The following is a 12,146-nucleotide window of genomic DNA, read 5'->3' on the forward strand; positions in this document are numbered from 1 at the left end:
GTGTTGAAGGCCTGGAGTGCTGCCCATCTGGGGGTCTCTATGCCCTGGATAAGGTCTTCACCACTTATACATGGAGACAACCTCCCCCTGCAGACATCTTGAATATCTACACTCTATAAGAATAAAATGAATGTTACGTGGCTGAGGGACCCTTCCCAAATGAGCTACAAGGGCTGCAATTTTTATAGCACAGTTCCTGAACAAAAACCTCTGGATAGGAAACTAGAAGTTTCAGTTGTAACATTCCCAATAAGGAAATTATTGAAATTGAGGGAAAAACTATCAATTATTAAGAAAACACAAGCTATCAATAATAAAGAACCCCCAAATTTCCAACTATGCTTGAGAAAAGACAAAAGTATTTTGCTACTCCGTCTATAGAAAATATTATAAAATCACTGTCATATGAAAAGATAACTAAAGAGGATTCAGGCAAATAATAGAAGTGTGTCAGGCTACTAATGCTACTAATAGTAGGGTCTTTTTTTTTTGGTTCTGGGTTTCATGATGTTTACTTGTAATTTTGTATTCATTTTATAAAAGAGGGTTCTCCAAATTGTGTAACTTTATCCTGACAAAAACCTCTATTTATCCTGGAGTATTCCTTGAAATTTTCAGCTACTGTCTCCTTATTCACGTCTGTGCTATTCCAATCTTAAACTTCATTTTAATACCTATGGATGTAATTTCATAGGTATTAAATATCCTGGCCTCTCACTTCCTTGCTAATCTCTTCTTCAAAGGCAGTCTCCTTCACTCAACCTCAGTCACTCATTTCCTAGATGGACCCTTCAGACCTTATCATTATTTTTTAATATTTTTTTTATTTTTAAAGATTCTATTTACTTATTTGACAGACAGGTCACAAGTATGCAGAGGGACAGGCAGAGAGAGAGGAGGAAGCAGGCTCCCCGACAAGCAGAGAGCCCGATTCGGGGCTTGATCCCAGGACCCTGAGATCATGACCTGAACTGAAGTCAGAGGCTTTAACCCACTGAGCCACCCAGGCGCCCCCAGACCTTGTCATTATTGATAAGGGGAACCCCTCCATCATCTCAATTCAAGCACAATCCCCAACTTGACTCTCATCTTTGTGATGCTTTCTGTCCAACCACCTACAAGGCTTGGACATTACCCAGACCCCACTGACCACACCACTTTCACTACCTCACACCATCTCACATACCCATGTTCCTCTTTATCCACTGTGAAGGCTATGCTCCACCATTATAATACCTGCCTGACACAGAACCTCAAACTGCCCTCCTCGCCTTCTCTTTTTTAATTGGGATCATTTAGTTAAAGTCAGCTCAAGGCAAACACACACCATCTAGCTTAAAGTAGCTAGAGAACATTCAACCATGTTGGCAAGACTCATTTAACTTTATGACTGCTTATCTCCAGTGGGTCCTGATGCTGCTGAAACGTCCCTTCATTCACTTGCTTTCTTCAACTCTTTCATAGCTTCTCTACTTTCCTCAAGCATCCAACACCTCTTCATCCATCCTCACTCTCAGCTACCTTTCATTTCACAAAGCACAGAAAAACACACAAAACGTCTTCTACATGCTCCCTCCAGCAATGTACCTATTTGCCTATATCTACTCCTTTCTTGGATACCTTCTTTTGGTGACCATGGGTTATATCTTCTCTTCACTAACTGAATGCACAGAAATCCATCCTCTTTAACTTACTAGTAGATATCTCTCCAGCAATCTCTCTTCTGTGTCGGTACCTTTGATCTCCTCTCTCTCTTGGCTCATTCCAGGCAATGTAGAAACTTTATGCTGTTGTATCTTCCAGCCTAGAAGTCATTTTTAAATTCTCCTCTACAGAAAATCTCTTTAAAAAATTGTCCATATTTGCTGTGATTCTTCTCCTCTTATGCTCTTTTAAAATCCACTCTTCAAGCATTTTATACTGCCCTTGTTAAGGTCACCAGAGACAAATGTTGCTAATCCAGTAGTCGAAACTAAGTCTTCATCATACTTCTATGGTGAGTGACATTTGACACAGTCATTCATTCCTTCTTCATTGAAACATTTGCTTTGCTAAGCTTCCGGAAGATGACATTTCCTTGGTTTCCTTTAATTTCACATGCTTTGCCTTCTCTGTCTCCTGTGGTCTTTATCATCTCTCTGATCTCTAATTCAAGTTTCTCCTGAGCTTATGCTTGGATCATTTTTCTTGTGTAAATATCCTTACATCTTGGATTTCTCATCCAGTATCATTTCTTTTAATACCATTTGATATCCTAAAAGCTCTCCAAATTTAGGTCTCTAGAACAGATCCTTCTCTTAGAATCCAGATTCAGATATTCTATCATCTCTTTGACATTTTCACTTGGATATCTAATAAACACTTAAAATATACCAACTCTAAAAGCAAAGCAAATTTCTGACCATGTCAGTAAGTTGCAAATTTGTCCCATTTAAAAAAAATATTTCTTTATTTATTTGACAGAAAGAGAGATCACAAGTAGGCAGAGAGGCAGGCAGAGAGAGGGGGGGGAAGCAGGATCCCCGCTGAGCAGAGAGCCCGATGCAGGGCTCAATCCAGGACCCTGAGATCATGACCTGAGCCAAAAGCAGAGGCTTTAACTCATGGAGCCACTCTAGTGTCCCGTCCTAGTTTTTTTCACACTAGCATCCTTAGAGGCTTTTTTTTTTTTTTTTTTTAACTTTTCTCTTTATCTCATACTTTACATCAAATCCATGAACAAATCATTTTGGCTTTACATTTAAAATATGTACTAAATCATAACTCTCACTTTCCCACCATGGTTTATTTGAGAGCTTGAAGTAGCTTCCTAATAGACTTTCTGGCTTATGTTCTTCCAAATTCTGTTCCCATATCCCCCACCTCTCACCATTGTGCTTTCTCAATAGAGTAGCCAGACTCACTCTTTAAATATGTAAATCAAATCATGTTTCTTGTTTGTTCAAAATCTTCTAAGGGTTCCTATCTCTCAAAAGGAAAGTTTAAGTGTCTGACAGTGCCCTATACAAATTGGCATCTTATTGCCTCTCTGACTTTCTCCTACCATTCCACCACTCACTCATTTGGCTCCACCTTGGCTTTCTTACTCTTCAGACATTGTAGGCACGCCACTGCCTTGGGGTCTTTGCCCTTGTGTATCCTTTGGAGGAAGAGGAACTCTCTTCCTCCAAAGAGATTCATATCTCATTCCCTCATCTCCATCAAATCTTTGCTCAAATATCACTTGCCTGATCACCCTTACTAAAATTGCACCTTCTTGTCCTGAAACTCCCTACTTTCCTCTTTCCTGTAATAATTTTCATCCCCTACACACTATTTATGTACATACTTATTTTGTTTATTGCCCCCACTAGAATGAGGGCTATAGTTTTGTTTAATACGATATGCCCAATGCCTAGAGGAGTGTCTGCTGCATATTAGGTACTCAAAAAATAATTTCTGAATAAATGTATAAAGGATGGATTTGTACTAAAGTGGAGAAATCAGCAGATATGAAAGGGTAAGCAAAAGCTTTGTGTTGGTTGAGGCAGCAGATTCCAGAGAAAGAATAGAGAAAGAAGAGTTGGTTGTGGCAGAAGGAGGAGAAGGAATACAGACAGGGAGAAGCTGTGCCATCTGAGTAATCCACCCACTACAGGAGGAACAAACCTTCGCACTCTGGGGAGTCAGAGAAGCTAATGTTAGACCACGGAGCAATTCTGTATTTTGAATGACAGTTTAGTCTCTGTGATTTCTGAGGCTTCTTTTTTTCTCTTTTACTTTCTTAAATATGCTGCTTTTGATGATGCAAAAGATGCATTATTTAAAACCGTACCTATGTTATGAATGGAATGTTAAAACTTAAAGGTATAAAAGAATGGGTTGGCCTAAAGGCAGAAGAAAATTCTTATCACTGCACTGTCTCTATTTCACAGTACACATAACTCACATCAAAATAATTTCTTAAATTATTTAATTACTCTGTTAACTCTGATAAACACTTAAGCACATTATGAATGAAAAGTGTTCCTAGAAATATTAGGGAAATGTTGATAGAAAGTCTAATCCATAAGTCTACTACTGGCAAAGAGTGCATAAAGGACAGCGGCCATGCTGTGACCTCCTAGTGGGACGATATCACAAAATAACTTAGTCAAGAGTGGGGTTTCTCTTTCTTCCTTTCTTCCCTTCTTCCTTCCTTTCTTTCTTTTTTTCTTTCTTCTCTTCTCCTCTCTTCTCTTCTTTCTCCTTCCTTCCTTCCTTCCTTCCTTCCTTCCTCTTTCTTTCAGCAAAGCACTTTGTGATAGGTACAATTATGGTTATTCCTTTCACATTTTAGTTTTATGTTTATTGGTTCCATAACTCATGACTCAAACTCTATGGAGACACTGCTACAGTATTAGGTAGATGCTTCCTATTAATGATTCAGTAGAATAAATTAGGAAAAGCTTGGTTACTGGCCTTTTGTTTACTGAAACCTGAATAAATCATGAGGATTCTAGAAATCAAGAAAGGAGGGGAGAAGCTGGTATATGTAACAATATAACAAGAACAAACAAAATAATCTCCACAGTGGCCACAACCATAACATCTTATAAACTCGAATATTAGATAAAACAAACTCAGATAATTTAGTAACTATTGAAATGAAAATGTACCAATTATTAGTAACAATATACAGATGGAGTAACTCTTTTGTTACTATAGACTAATAAGCAGAATTGAGTTATATTGAGCACAAAATATACCTGGTCCATAGCTCAGTTAAAATAATCAATTTAAATACATTACAATGCTAGGAGAAAAGCTAAGTTTTGCCTTTTGTTGATCAGATATATGGCCAAAGTTCTTTTGATATTTATTGTGCATCCCAAAAGAAAAAAAGAAAAACATGGACTCTTTTTTAAAAAGTACAATATGTGCTTGTTAAAACTTTTGGACATGAGAAGGAACACCACAGAGTTGTGTTAGCATGTGCCAATTTCATGAAAGGCCATTTATAATAATAAATATTGTATCAAAAGAAAGACTCTCAAATGAAATTTATATGTGTGTTCATGCAAATGGTGGATGAACAAGGATGGAGTAAAATTATTAATAGAGAAATATCCAGGCAACCTGTTGGGCTTTATTTATTTATTTATAGATTTTATTTATTTATTTGTCAGGGAGAGACACAACAAGAGAGGGAACACAAGCAGGGGAAGTGGGAGAGGGAGAAACAAGGCTCCCTGCTCAGCGGGGAGCCTTACAAGAGTTTCAATCCCAGTACCCTGGGATCAGGGTTGGAGCCAAAGGCAGATGCTTAACAACTGAGCCACCCAAGTGCCCCCCTGTTGGGCTTTTTAAAATCTCAGCTTTATTGCTCTTTATTGCTCTTTATTGCCAAGTGTTTGGAGGATACACTTATTTAACTCTTAATTATGAACAGTCTAAGGCCAGTCATAAACCTCAGATGTGAGTGTCCTTGTGTGATTTAAAGGATTCAGGAAGAAGGAGTGGAACAGGTGGGTACAAGCCAGGACTTCCAAAGTAACCCTGACAGGAGGAAGGAAGTGGCCTGCTTTGACAAGTGTGTGAATGAACTAAGACATCATGGAATGCTGAATATCAAGAGGTAGTGATAAAGTCCCTTAAACATAGGGAATTAGCAATATCTCCACCTCTATGGACAAAGATTTATTGTTTGAAGATAGTGATGGTTCAGTATCTAATAGAGAGAAACCAGTGTGAGGAAAAAGAATTATCTGGATTCTAGCAGCAGGAATGGATTTCCAGGAGGGTGGTTTTCCTTGCTTTCGAAGATGAGGGTTTTCTAGTCTTTGAGGATGAAGATTGAAATTTTGGTACTTTTTTTTTTTTCCACACCTATTCCGGTTATTACATATATACAATGGTAGTTATTGAAATACCAGTTTCTATTATAATATATTATTATTCCATTTTCTTATTTGTGATAATGCTAAGGTTGGATTTGTTTTCAGTCATCAGAAATGTGATTTTCTTCAAAATTATTTTTCTTTTCTTTTTTTAAGAACAAAATTTAGTTTTTATTCAGTTTTAAAACAAAGTAACTCTTCACAAACATGGGTATTTCCAAACAAAGGCAGAATCTTGGCACAGTAGTCTTCAAAATAATTTCTCTATATTTTTGTAACTTCAATGATTTGTCTATATATACTAAAACTACCTGTTTAGGAATAATTCAGAGTTTTATTTTGCTGATTATTTGTATAAGTTTTTACTGCTATATTTGCATTTTACGTTTTCTATTAGAAGTCAATCAAAGTTATTTTACAATGTGGCTTGCTTTTTAGTCCCTATTATTCACTAGAGTACACTAATTTGCTCTTGCAGTGCCCCATTATCGTGTAAAAAACTAATTTTTCAGCAAAAATGCTCTTTTTGTCACCTAGCATATGTCCATATTAATCACTATAACTTTTTAAGCATTGCGATTTAATATTTTCCTTTCAGAATTAATACATTGTATTATATATCCAGAACTTTAAAAAAAAATCACTTTAAATTTCTTCAAAATATTTTCTTAAAAAAATTGAGATGTGTCTTACATATCTTTACATTCCATATGAAAGTAAATATGTTTATGCAAGTAATTAATAGCTAGGTAATCTAAGAATATCAATTTTCTTGCAACCTAAAATTATCTAATTAATACAAGCATATGCACATTGAATTATATTTATTGTAATGTAATTTCAATCTTGATGTATTTGATTTGACAATAAAAAGATTGGTAATAGAGAATTTGAAGACTTTATGGACATTTTGTATCTATTATAGCTATTATAGAAAATCAAAATATTAATTCAGTAGAAAACATTATTTTGTCATTTTTGAATTCTTCTTTCTTCTTTCCAGGAAAGAAATATTCAATTTATTAGCAAATGTAGGGATTTACAATTTATTAATAAATGTAGGGATTGAAAAATAAAATACATGTCTGATTTCAAATTTTCTAAGAAAGCTTATTAAGATTTCTCAGGAAACCTTAAATTATTTGTCTTTATATTTTGTGCTTAATGTCTCTTGCTGCCTTTTCTATTTGAAAATTAAAAAATATGGATATTGAAAATATTATAACAAAAACCCAGGTGTTCACCTTTCAAGAATGCTAATGTTAAATTATTTGTTTCAGGTCATTCTTTATATGAAATAAATAGAGCGTAAGGGCACCTGGGTATATCTTGGGCTCAAGTCAGGATCCTGGAGTCCCAGGACTGAGCCCTGCATCAGGCTCCCTGCTTGGTGGGGAGTCTGATTCTCCCTCAGCCCCTCATCCAATTCATGCTCTCTCTCTCAAATAAATAAATTAAAATAATTAAGTAAGTAAGTATATAGGTAAGGTCGAAGTCTCTTTTGTGTTCCTTCTCTACTATCCTTATAATTGGAGAAGAAAAATGATGGATGGAGAACTTGCCTATTGTTTGCTTTTCCTGCTCTCAAGTGGAAGACACTGCAGAATTTGGTTATGTTAGAAACTGCATTCAAGTCATTTCTAGGTTGATTTTGCAGACTGTTGGGAAAACAAACAAACAAACAAACAAACACAACAATCAAAAAGGAATAAGTAAGTGTTGGTAAGATCTAAAACACCAAGATGCTTCAACTTTGGAGTCTAGTAGTTTGGATGCAGACTATTTTGCTGCTCCCTCTCCTCTTTTAGGGTTTATTCAAGAGCCTCCCACAGTCCCAGGTGGGTGCCAGAGAACTCTGGGCTTGAAATTCTATTTATTAGAATCATAGGATTTGCAAATTCAAGTTATGGCATTATATGGCAAATAGTCTTCATTTTATAGTTAAGGAAATAAAGGCCCAGACAATAGAAGAAATATCTTCTGGACACATGGCTAACTGGTGAATGAACAAGGTCTGATTCCATATGTCCCCTTTCCTTATCCCAATTAATTCAGCTGTTTTCTAATCAATTTGAATAGACAGCAATTTTAATAATCAGGAAGTTTAAAGATTATATTTCTTATACCAGGTTTAGAATGGAGGGAAAACTGAGGAAATGCCTTAATTTACCTACTGTCTAATAGGACTTAAGTTTTAAAAAAGATTTTATTTATTTATTTTAGAGAGAGAAAGAGAGAGAGAGAGCATGGGGAGGGGGGCAGAGGGAGAAGGAGAAGCAGATTCCATGCTGATTGAGAAGCCTGACATGGGCTGGATCCCAGTAGAGATTACTACCTGAACTAAAATCAAGAGTCAGTTGTTTGATCCGTGAGCCACCCAGGAGCTCCTAATAGGAGTTAAGTTCTAAAAGAAGTTGCATAAAACAGCAGGAAGAAATCTTTGGTTATCAAATATCTTTTTCCAAGTGAATATTGTATGATTAAATGGTTAACAGCCAAACTTCCCGGATGTCATGGGCTGCCTTCAAAATACTCTTGGGGATGAAAATAGCATTGGCTGAATACCCAATGATAGAAAAACAGTTTGTGCTGCTTTCTAATTCTAGAATGTCCCTATGCCCATGGAGATGTCTTTTATGTAGGTCTTGTAAGAGAATACTATGTGTGCCTTCATGCATTTTTCATCAACTTTTCTTATCATTAATGTAGCCTTAAAGACTGGTCCTGATAGGCAAAAGAGCAGAGCAGCACTGTCATGAGGGTCATGTGACTTAGCTCATTTACTCTTCACAATAGCCTGAAAGTGCATATTATTTAGCAGATTCATAAGAATTTTAGAGACAACAGCTTAAAAAGAGACTTCCTTCAACTTTCAAAAAGACTCCTACTCAACATAATGGGTTGTAGAGTAGGCATATTCTCTACCATCTGGAATTTTGGTTTCTGTATTAATAGATTTGAAAATAGTTTATGCTAGTAATCCATTTGTGAACTTCCTCCAACTTTACCATTTGATAATGTGATATAGATACAATACACAAGCTCAGAATAAGAACTGGCATAGTTACATACAACTCAATGCTGACCTTGAGTTTGTTGTATAAATGTTCAGCTGTAAAATGGGCACAATGGCAAGCTTATTATGAAAATTAAAATAGGAGCTATTATTGCTATTATGCATATAATAACACAAAGTAGGCCTGAAAAAATGTACAACTATGTGGTGGAAACCCATTGGTGGATTGTAAATCCCCAGATCCATTAAGTTTTTGCCTAAGTCTCTACAAAACTGTACTGTTTATTCCTCACTTTTCATGTTTGCTTGCTTCCTATCAAATTGGGCCTATTGAGGAAATCTATTTTTCCTTCAGGTTTTGCACTATTTCCTTGAGAATTACACCATTGCCAAAATACTGTCATGCTGTTCTTAACTTACCTTGTAACATTTTATCATTTTGTGTGGCTCAGAATGGATGAGCTCACTTTGTTAACTGAGGGCTAGCATGACGTTTCAGATCATTGCAGCTTCTCTTAGCAAATTTGCCACAACCAGAAAGGCTGAGGTTATGAAGAAATCAATCAAAACTTTGCTTAAGGCAACCAGATACATGGCAGTATTTGAAACATCGATTTAAGCAATAGGCTTTCTTTGGAAATAAGACAAATCCTTAAAATTCTTGACAGGGCTTGTTTTCATCTTGAGAAGGAAATGGGTTGCTATGTTAATGAGCAATGAGCCCACTTATTTTCTTGGATAGGAAAATAAATTATAAGAAAATCTATTCATTTTCCTTCACTGCAACAAATTTATCTCTTCATTTCTTAACTAAGGGAAAAAAGTCCCAGTAATAATTCAACATAATGGCAATCCAAAAAGTATATTTGGCTTTGGGATTTGTTTTTGGTCTTAAATTTTAATATGTTCCTAAGTTCTGTCTGAAATTTCACTTTTTATGAAATAAAGAAGTGTCTCTTCTCTCCCCCATAAAGCTGGAGAAGAACAGGACAAGCTAAGAAGCTGTTCAACTTCTCTGTCAGCCTTGGTCCAGAGGCTCCCTGGCCCCTCAGCCAACTCTGAAATAGACAACATCTTCTTTCAGACTGAAGCTAGCCAAGCAGAACTGCCTGTTCTCCCTCTCTTCTCTCTAAAACATCCCACCTCTGCTTCAGAGGGAAGAAGAAGGAGTAAACAGACTGAGTTGCAAACAAAGGGCTAATGTAAACAGGAATGATGCTGTGACTAAAAACTGAAAAGCAAGATTCGCAGGTATTTTGTGATCAATGTAGTAGATGTGTCACAAGACTATTGGCTATTGGAAACATGCATTTCATTTTCTGACCACTCCATCACTATTTGAGAATCCCAGTGGGGCATTTTAGTACTCTACGAAAGCTTTAACGAGCTCCAACACGTGTATAATAAATGTTAGCTCTGACGTTCAATTTTGACTCGGGTTTTAAAATGGCACTAAATGTAACAAATGCAATTCATTTTCCAACTCAGTTTTTTGTATTTTAGTTGTAAGTTTTACCACTGAAAATGAGTTTTCCTTAGATCATAGACTCTAGGAAGTAAAAAGCAATTTGAAAGACTTTTGTGGGTAACACTAAAATATTTTCCTTATTCATATTCTATTTTTCATTCATATATTAGACTTTTTAATAGTAATAATGTATTCAACATATTTCACCAGAATTTATTTTAGAATATCTTAAGATCCTTTCATCTGGCTATATATTGCTTAGAAAAAAATTATTTTCTTCTAAAATGGTATTTATAAACTATTTGGATACTTTCTATAAAATTTAAATGAGTTAATTGTATTATTTTCCATACATGTATATAGATACATCCATAGATATAATTCTTTGTCATATATGTAGAAAGCATTTACTGTTAAAAATTAGCTTTAAGTTTGTAAGTTCACCTGTGATCTGGAATATGTAGGACAAGTTATGCTAAGTTTCTAGTTTAAATCCAATAACTGGACTTTTTCACAAATTAGTAGTGAATTTAGTTAGATGCCCAGTTAATGCTGAAAGTTGCAGCATGATTTTTGTGACAGTGGCTTCATTTCTATTCCTTGACTTGGCCAGCTCTGTTGAGTGGGGGGAGGGAGAGTTCTGAGGTGGGGTCCTGAAGGGTGAGGCTGAGATGACCCTGATAGTCTATTGAGTTTAGGTGACTGTGTGTCTAATTTTAGGAGACAGTGGTTAAATCTGCTGGAGGAGGACATCTTAATGATGTCCTGCATTATACTCATGCACACACTCTCTGAGGAGTTTTCTTTCTTAGAGATCCTTTATATCTTCCTTCTCACATTATTTATCTGTTAAGGGGGAGGCAGGCAGGAAAAGTTCCCCATTCTTCCTCTAGCTTAGCATTTCACAATGAACCTTAGATTATGTCTGGCCCCAATCCGCAATCTATTGGTATTGGAGGACGTAAAGAGTAACAGAATAAAAATATATATATACATACATATATATAAACTGTCAACATTTTAAGTTTCTCTTTGATTTTTTGACAAAGTAAATGTAAAGAATCCAACACTGCATAAATAAAGGTCATGTACAATTAAACATGAAAAAACCTTTAAAGGTAATAATAATTTTGTCAGGAAATTTTAAAAATTAGGTTTCTTAATAGGCATAATGGCCTAAAGGGTTTTTTAATCTATATAAGAGAATTTAAAATGTTCATGGCATGTTTTTACAAAATATCACATTCACACATTTCATCAGTTCATAACAAAATGCAAAAATGTCTGTTGTATAAAATAAGAGATTTAATCATAATAACCATGTTAGAAATCTCCCCAGTTGTCCCTGGGAACACTGCCTCCCAGACTGGAGATGTGCCTGTTACTGCCATCTGTTTCAATGTCCCCATTTGGATGCTTCTGATGATGGATTCCTGTCCAAGACAAAGAAGCAGGTAACAAATTCAGACTGGTAAGAAATGGAAGCTTTCACTATAAAACCCCAGCACAGAAACAAAAGCTTCTCGCTGTGTCTGGCGGTCCTCATTACCTTGTCAGAGTCAGGATGCGGCTCCAGGTTTCCTGCTGTAATGAAATTATATGGGGCTATCACTGGAGCACAGGGCCACAGCAGAGGACAAGGCAGGACGCAAGTGTGCATGTTTTAGTCAGGTATCCCTGCCCAAGAAGTCTGTCTCCTGTCAAATTGTTTTACCCAAAGCCTCTACCCTACTGATTTCTAACATTTCCATTGCTTTAAGAAAAGGCACTTGGAGACTGCTCTTAATTTATCTGCTTTTGTCAC

The sequence above is a fragment of the Mustela erminea genome, chromosome 4, assembly GCF_009829155.1.
Source record: "Mustela erminea isolate mMusErm1 chromosome 4, mMusErm1.Pri, whole genome shotgun sequence".
Lineage (NCBI taxonomy): Eukaryota > Metazoa > Chordata > Mammalia > Carnivora > Mustelidae > Mustela > Mustela erminea.